This window comes from Hemitrygon akajei, chromosome 8, assembly GCF_048418815.1.
Source record: "Hemitrygon akajei chromosome 8, sHemAka1.3, whole genome shotgun sequence".
NCBI lineage: Eukaryota > Metazoa > Chordata > Chondrichthyes > Myliobatiformes > Dasyatidae > Hemitrygon > Hemitrygon akajei.
This window is the reverse complement of record NC_133131.1, coordinates 168,275,405-168,283,777: the sequence shown is the minus strand read 5'-3', so window position 1 is coordinate 168,283,777 and position 8,373 is coordinate 168,275,405. Positions and strand designations below refer to the sequence as shown.

The 8,373-nt window shown below is 48.8% G+C and overlaps 1 protein-coding gene across 7 annotated transcripts in view; it reads left to right on the top strand.

Moving 5' to 3' along the window:
- The first annotated feature begins 2,952 nt into the window (after nt 1–2,952).
- Nucleotides 2,953–8,373, top strand: part of LOC140732414 (pituitary adenylate cyclase-activating polypeptide type I receptor-like) — a 546,399-nt gene continuing 540,978 nt past the window's right edge. For 2 of the 7 annotated variants that reach the window (XM_073055034.1, XM_073055035.1), the window contains exon 1: nt 3,279–3,626. The gene's annotated coding sequence lies outside the window, so the exon portion shown is untranslated. Of the gene's footprint in view, nt 2,994–3,123; nt 3,188–3,275; nt 3,627–8,373 lie in introns of those variants that run through there. The other 5 variants (XM_073055037.1, XM_073055036.1, XM_073055042.1 and 2 more) reach the window with 5 other exon arrangements.

Genomic DNA, 8,373 nt, shown 5'->3' with positions numbered 1-8,373 from the left:
CCTTGTTACCATCATTAAACACAGAACAGAGAACAGCACAGCCCAGGAACCATGATGTCTGTATCATACACAAAGCAAAATTAAACTAAATCACTTCCTCTGTACAGGTCCTATATCAGAATCAGGTTTATTATCACCGGCATATGTCGTGAAATTTGTTAACTTAGCAGCAGCAGTTCAAAGCGATACAGTAAGAGGAAAAAATAATAAATAAATAAGTAAAACAACTTACAGTACATGTACGTACACAAGCTGGATGAAATCAGCAGGTCGGGCAGCATCCACTGAAGTGAGCAGTGAACATTTCGGGCCGAGACCCTTTGTCAGGACAGTATATACTTCATACAGTATATGCATATTGATTAGATTAAAATCATGCAAAAAACAGAAGTAATATATATTAGAAAAGTGAAGTAGTGTTCAAGGGTTCAATGTCCACTTAGGAATCAGATGACGGAGGGGAAGTAGCTGTTCCTGAATCGCTGAGTGTGTGCCTTCAGGCTCCTGTACCTCCTTCCTGATGGTAACAGTGAGAAAAGGGCATGCCCTGGGTGCTGGAGGTCCTTAATAATGGACGCTGCCTTTCTGAGATACTGCTCCCTAAAGATGTCCTGGGTGCTTTGTAGGCTAGTACCCTTGAATGGAGCTGACAAAATTTACAACCCTCTGCAGCTTCTTTCAGTCCTGTGCATTAGCCCCCCCCCCCCTCCCCACCCCCCCATACCAGACAGTGATGCAGCCTGTCAGAATGCTCTCCACGGTACATCTATAGAAATATGAGTGTATTTGTTGACATACCAAATCTCTTCAAACTCCTAAAGAAGTATAGACGCTGTCTTGCCTTCTTTATAACTGCATTGATATCCCACCAATTCCTGCATATCCACCTGCCTGTCCAAATGAATCTTAAGCATAATGGTCAAATCTACTTCCACCTCCAGCTTTAGTAGCCTGTTCCAAGCACCCACCACAGAGTATAGAGCACTCTAGCACAGAAACAGGCCCTTCAGTCCATCTAGTCCTTGCTGAACTGCTAATCTGCCGAGTCCTGTCAACCCACCCCTGGACCACAGCCTCCATACCCCTCCCATCTATGTACTTGTCCAAACTTTAGTTTAGTTGGCCATGTGATTATCAATCAGATTGGTTTGGCACAGCATTGTGGGCCGTAGGTCCTTTCCTGCATTGTACTGCTCTCTGTTCTGCGTTTTGCTCTATGACCTGCTCCATGATCAGCCTGGCCCTTCACTCCTTTCTGAGATAGGGCTCCATATATAAGAAAAGGTGTGCTGTTATTGGAGAGGGTCCAGAGGAAGTTCACGAGAATGATCCCAGGAATGAAAGGGTTAATGTATGAGGGCTGTTTGATGGCTCTGGGCCTGTACTCATTGGAGCTTAAGAAGTGATCTTATTAAAACCTACCAAATAGTGAAAGAGCTAGACAGAGTGGACATGTAGAGGATATTTTCAATAGTAGGGGAGTGGAGGAGTCTAGGAACAGAGGGCACAGTCTCAGAACAGAAGGATGTCCATTTAGAACAAAGTTGAGGAGGAATTTCTTTAGCCAGAGGGTGGTAGCTCTATGGAATTTAATGCCACAGATGGTTGGAGACCATCAGTGTGCATATTTAAAGTGGAGGTTGATAGCTTCTTGATTAATTAAGGTGTTAAAAGTTACAGGTAGAAGGCAAGAGAACAGGGTTGAGATGGAAGATAAGACACAGGAGCAAAATTAAGCCATTCAGCCCATCAAGTCTGCTCTGCCATTCCATCATGGCTCTCAACTCCATTCTCCAGCCTTCACACAGTAACCTTCGACCCCATTACTACCGGATGTATAAAATCATGAGGGACATAGATATGGGTGAATGTGCATAATACTTATCTCAGGGAAAGAGAATCAGTAACTACAAGGCATAGGCTTAAGGTGAAAGGGGAAAGATTTAAATGGGATCTGAGGGGTAAATTTAGGAGAACACACGTCAGTGCTCACTGAGGGGTGAAAAGGTTCACATTCCTGGGTGTCAACATCCATCCTGGGCCCAACCTATTGATGCAGTTGTGGAAAAGGCAGGCAGCCTCTCTACTTCATCTGCTGTTTCAGAAGATTTGGTATTTCACTAAAGATCCAGCACGTTGATACAGATGCCTGCTGAAGAGCATTCTGAATGGCTCCATCATCCCCTGGGGTGGAGGCTCCAATATGGAGGATCAGAAAAAAGATGCACAGGGTTGGAGACTCAGCCAGCTCCATCATGGACTCAGCCTTCAAAAGGCGATGCCTCAAGGTCACGGCATGCATTGTTAAAGACCTCACTACCCAGAACATGCCCTCTTCTCATTGCAAGCATCGGGGAGGAGGTACAGAAGCCTGAAGACACGCACTCAACATTTCAGGAAGACGTTCTGCCCCTCTGCCATCAGATTTCTGATCGATCCATGGACCCAAGAACACTACCTCACCATTCTTCTTTTGCCTATTTTTTTTTTTAACTGTAACTTGCAGCATATTTTTAAAACAGCACATCCTGCAGATGCTGGAAATCCAGAGTAACACGCACAGAATTCTGGCGGAACTCGGCAAGTCAGGCAGCATCAATGGAGGGGACTAAAGAGTTTACATTTGGGCCTAGACCCTCTATCAGTATTTTTTAATGTCTTGCACTGTACTGCTTCCACAAAATACTTTTCACCACATAGAGAGGTAATAAACCGGATTCTCATACGGAGGGTGGTAGGTATTGAACCAGCCACCGAAGGGAGTGGCTGAGGCAACATTATAAAGTCAGGTTAAAGGACAGGTAAGTATGTAGTGATATTCAGAGGGATATGGGTCAAACGTGGACGTATTGGATTTGCTTTGACAGGCACCTTGTCCAGCATGGGTGAGATGGGCTGAACGGCCTGTTTCCCTGCTGTGCAGAGGCGGCTCGGAGGCTTTTTAGACAGACACGTGAGCAGGCAGGGAATGGAGGGATATGAATCGCCGGCGGGTAAACGGGATTAGTTTAATTTAGCATTACCAATATGACGGGCCGAAGGGCCCGTTCCTCCGTGCTTGATGCTCTCGTTTCGAGGGATTTATTATCATAGTCTCCTCCCGCTCTCCCTGCGATTGGAGGCAGCGCGCCTGCTTTCCACCGAGCTGGCTGCCTTGGACGCATTATCGGAGAGAGAAAAAGAGAGAGTGTGTGAGAGGGTGAAGGAGAGAGAGGGAGGGAGAGAGGGGTAGTGCTGTCCAATCTAATCCAAGCTCTGCAGTTCGCCCCACACACACGGTGGGAATACCGGTGCAGGGGAAGGAGAAAGGGGGAGAAAGAGGGAGAGAGAGGGAGAGGGGGAGAGCGAAGAGAGCGAGAGGGAAGGGAGAGGGAGAGGGGAGAGAGAGAGAGAGAGAGAGGAGTGCTGTTGAATCTTCCTCTCGCCACAGTCACGGCTGGGGTACCAGTGGAGAAGAGACGAGCTTCAGGGGAGAAGGGGAGATAGAGTGGTTGTGGGGGAGAAGAGAGAGAGAGAGATGTTTCACTCTCCATATCATTAACAACCCCTCTCTGTCACCGCCCAGGAGACGTGACTTGACTTCCAGAATCTCTCAACGCGTCCAGGTGAAGACAGACACACTCACGGTGGGTGAATTTCTGAAAGTTTTGTGCCTCGTTCTGTGCACCGCGGTCTGCTGTGAGGCGCGGTGGGGGGCTGCGAGGGGAAGGGGAAGGGGTGGCGGGGTGGATCCCACAGCTGAGCGGCTTGGACACGGTGGCGCGATCTGCCACCGTCCATCAGTTCGGACGTGCTTGCGGCTGGAGAGCGCGGCTTTGGATAACAGCTATGCAGACCTCTCTCCCCTCCTCCCTCCCGACCCCGGCTTCCTACAACCCCCTCCTCCCCCTTCCCTTATCTGGGTACCCCCTCCCACCCGCGCCAGGTTTAATATTATGGTGGTTATATTGTCGGTCTGACCCACACTCTCTGTTTTGTTGTACAGTATATTTGTGGTCTGTTTTGGCTAGAGGGCAATTTTGAAGTGTAAATCATTATCGACCCCCAGCCATCCTTCTTTACTTCAAACACCCCCTTCACCCCCTCCCCACCCCCACCCCCACACTGCAGGCGAAACCCGGACTGCACACAGATTTAATGCGGAGTCAGGAAATTTCTGCTCGATTCCTCCTCCGTAGTTAATTTATTGCTGTTTGGAGCAGTGTTCTTCTCTGCAATAGTGCACCCCCCCCCGCCACAACCCTCCTCGCTCCCTTCTTCCGAATCGCTGGCAACCGAGCGGCGTCGAGCGAGTGCGGGCATCTGGCGGCGACCCGTCCCGGTGAGGGTTCACAGTGGAGTGGGCAGACTTTGTCAAATGGAGACGTGTGTGTGTCTAACAGACCGAGACACCTGGTCCAACAGGCGCAGCGATCAATCAAATCGTCCCCTCCGCGTTTTTAAACTCCGCTTGTTAAGGAATGCAAGATTCCCGTCGCTGTTTTCCGGAGGGAGAGGGGGTGGTACTCTCTCCGATGTGCCAAAACCTTTCTCCCATCCACATGCTTCTCTGGCCTCGTGGGATTTTGCCGTGCCATCCCCCCGCCCCGCTCTCTGGGACTCTGTGGAAACGCCCCCGCGGGTCCTACGGATTGCGGCCGACACCGTTTTATTTCGAGATACAGCACGGTAACACCAATCACACCCACATGGCCGATTCACTACTATACTAGACCGGGTGTTTGGAAACTGGCCCGGCCGCGGGGAGAACGTACACACTCCTGACAGGCAGCGGCGGGAATTGAACCCGGGTCGCTGCCGCTGCAAAGCCTCACACTAACCGCTACGCTACCGTGCCCCGGTTATTTTGTTTATGTTGTCCAGGACACAAAACCGTAACCAGATGTGAATTAACTTCAGAATCGGGCCGTCAGAGGACCAGGGCGCCCTTGGCTTGACAGGGAAGGTGTCATCCGCCACAGTGCCTGGCATTCCTTAAATTCAACACTGGATCATTGCCTAGGTTTGCTTTGGAATGGTGGGCAACGCACACGCACACACACACACACACACACACACACACACACACACACACACACACACACACACACACACACACACACACACACACACACACACACACACACGTAGCATCTGTGGAGAGCAGAATAAACAGTGGACATTTGGGATGAGACCTTTCATTACGACTGGAAAGTGTATAGGTCTGTGTGTGTTTGTGTGTGTGTGTGTGAGTGAGAGAGAGAGAGAATCACACTTCATGTGTGTGTGTCTCATTCAGTGCGTGAGAGAAATTATCACACTTTGTGTGGCTGTCGACTCTATATCAGAGAGGAAAGAGTATTTCGCTGTGTGTGTGTGTGTGTGTGTGTGTATATGAGAGTGTCATAATGTCTGTATATTTGTGCATTTCAGTGCTTTGCCCCAGAAGGCAGTGGAGGCCAAGTCTCTGGATGCTTTCAAGAGAGAGTTAGATAGAGCTCTTATAGATAGCGGGGTCAAGGGATATGGGGAGAGGGCAGGAACGGGGTACTGATTGTGTATGATCAGCCATGATCACAGTGAATGGCGGTGCTGGCTAGAAGGGCCGAAGGGCCTACTCCTGCACCTACTGTCTATTGTCTATCTCACTCTGCATGTTTATGCGTGTATTAAAGTTAACTATATGAGCATGTGAGTCTATGAATTATATGCTGTCTCAATCAGTGTGTATGTGAGATGGTGCCTCAGTCTGTATGTGTGCAGGCTTGTGTTGGTGTGTGTGTGTATTTATGTATGTTTGTGTAAAATAGTGTCTCAATCAATGTGAGTGTGTCTGTGGATGTGTGTCCATGTGTGTGTCTATGTTCATATGACAATTTGTGCGCCCACCTACTTGGAAGTTAGAAACGGAGCCTGAGACCTGGGCGTGTTCTGCCCTGGGGCAGGTCAGATGTGAGAGTGTGTGGTGCAGACTTGATGGGCTGGATAGTCTCATTCTACTGTACAGAGGGACTAGCGTGCAGAGCATTATAGAACAATGCAGCTCCTTCAGCCCACAATGCTGTGCTGACTGTTTAACCTACTCTAATTAGATCAATCTAATCCTTCCCTTCCACATCGACCTCCATTTTTCTATCATCCGTGTTTCTATCTCAGAGTCTCTTTAATGTCCCTCATGTATCTGGCTCGACGGCCACCCAGGCAGCACATCCCATGCACCCACCAAACTCCTTGTAAAATAAAATTTCGTTCTGACATCCTGCCTATACTTCCCTCCAATCACCTTAAAATTATGCCCCTGGCACTAGCCATTTTCACCCAGAGGAAAGTCTCTGGCTGTCCACTCCATCTATGTCTCATTATTATTCTATCTTTTGTTATTTACAGAAACAGCAGGGTAACACCCCCTCCAGCACAAAGAGCCTGTGCTGCCCATGAGACTCATTAACCTATTGATCTAAATGTGCTTCGGATGGTGGGAGGGAACCGGAGCACCTAGAAGAAGGAGCATCTGGTAGTCACAGGCAGAACGTACAAACTCCTTACAGACAGCAGCAGGAATTGAACCCCAGTCACTGGCGTTATGTTAATCGCTACACGACAGTGTCACCGCTTGTCCTCATTCGTTCCAAAGAGAAAATCTCTTGCTCGCTCATCCTATCCTCATAAGGCACAATCTGTAATCCAGATGGCATCCTGGTAAATCTTCTCTGTACTCTCTCTAAAGCTTCCACATCCTTCCTATAATGAGGCGACCAGAACTGAACCCAATATTCCAAGTGTGGTCTAACCAGGGTTTTATGGAGCTGCCGCATTACCTCATGGCTCTTGAACTGGGAGACCAGCTTTGCACCTTTCCTTCCAGCACTTTAAAGCTTGCTGCTTGAGATGGTAAGCTTCCAGTGAGGATTGAGCCAGTATTTTAGAGTTTGGAAGGATGAGATGTGATTTCATTAAAACCTGCAAAATTCTTGTGGAACTTGACGGTGGAGATGTTGCCTCTGGCTGGAGCGTTTGGAACTAGGAGAGCTTGGGTAGCTCAGTTGGTAGAGTCAGTCTGAAGTTCTAGGATTCAATTCCCTGTTTGGGTGCTAGTTTAGGGCACCCTGGTTAGTGTAGCAGTTAGCACGGCGCTATTGCAGCTCAGGGCATTCCAGAGTTCAGAGTTCAATTCCGGTACCGTTCTGTAAGGAATCTCTGTCCTCCCCATGGAATGCACGGGTTTTCTCCAGGTGCTCCGGTTTCCTCCCAAAGTCCAAAGACGTACTGGGTAGGTTAATCGATCATTGTAAATCTATCATGCCTATTTCTTTCTCCTATTGTGAATGCCCACCAGAAGTGACTCTCAAGGTAGACACATACGTACTTCGATGATAACTTTCAACTTTGAATGCAAAATAACGTGCAACAGATACGATGAGAGCGTAGGTGGAGGGCAGGCGGACATTAGGACACAAAGTCATAATGACATAGATTGTGAGTTCAAGGTTCCCGCTGATCGTACAAGAGGTCTTATCACAGCAGAGTAGAAGTTGGTGCTGAGTGCTTTCAGGGTGTTCTGTCTTCTGCCATTGGTGGGTTAAATGGCTCCTGGCATGTGGATGGGATTTCCATGAGGACCACAACCTTGTCGTTGGCTTTGGAGGCTTGTGTGACTCATTGACCTAGGAACCATGCTGGCTAGAGTCAGGGCCTTGGTAGGGGTGCCCATGCTAAACCGGTCAAAGGGTAGAGGCCAGATTACAAGTGAGCCACTGGTCCTCCAGGTTCGGGGTTCAGCTCAGGGGCAGCAACCCTGACTGGTCCAAAAAAAGACAATCCTTCTGGAAACAGCAGTGAAGAATCCTTCTATAGGAGTAGTGGACCGCATGACCCCATCTACATCGGTGGTGCGCAGGTGGAACAGGTCAAAAGCTTTAAGTTCCTCGGGGTGAATATTGCAAATGACCTGCCTTGGTCTAACCAAGCAGAGTCCACTGCCAAGAAGGCCCACCAGTGCCTTTACTTCCTGAGAAAGCTGAAGAAATTTGGCCTGTCCCCTAAACCCTCACTAATTTTTATAGATGCACCGTAGAAAGCGTTCTTCTAGGGTGCATCACAACCTGGTATGGAAGTGGTCCTGTCCAAGACCGGAAGAAGCTGCAGAAGATAGTGAACACAGCCCAGCACATCACACAAACCAATCTTCCATCCTTGGAACAACAACACACACAAAATGCTGGTAGAACACAGCAGGCCAGGCAGCATCGATAGGGAGAAGCGCTGTCGACGTTTTGGGACGTCCTGACGAAGGGTCTTGGCCCGAAACGTCGACAGTGCTTCTCCCTATTGATGCTGCCTGGCCTGCTGTGTTCTACCAGCATTTTGTGTGTGTTGTTTGAATTTCCAGCATCT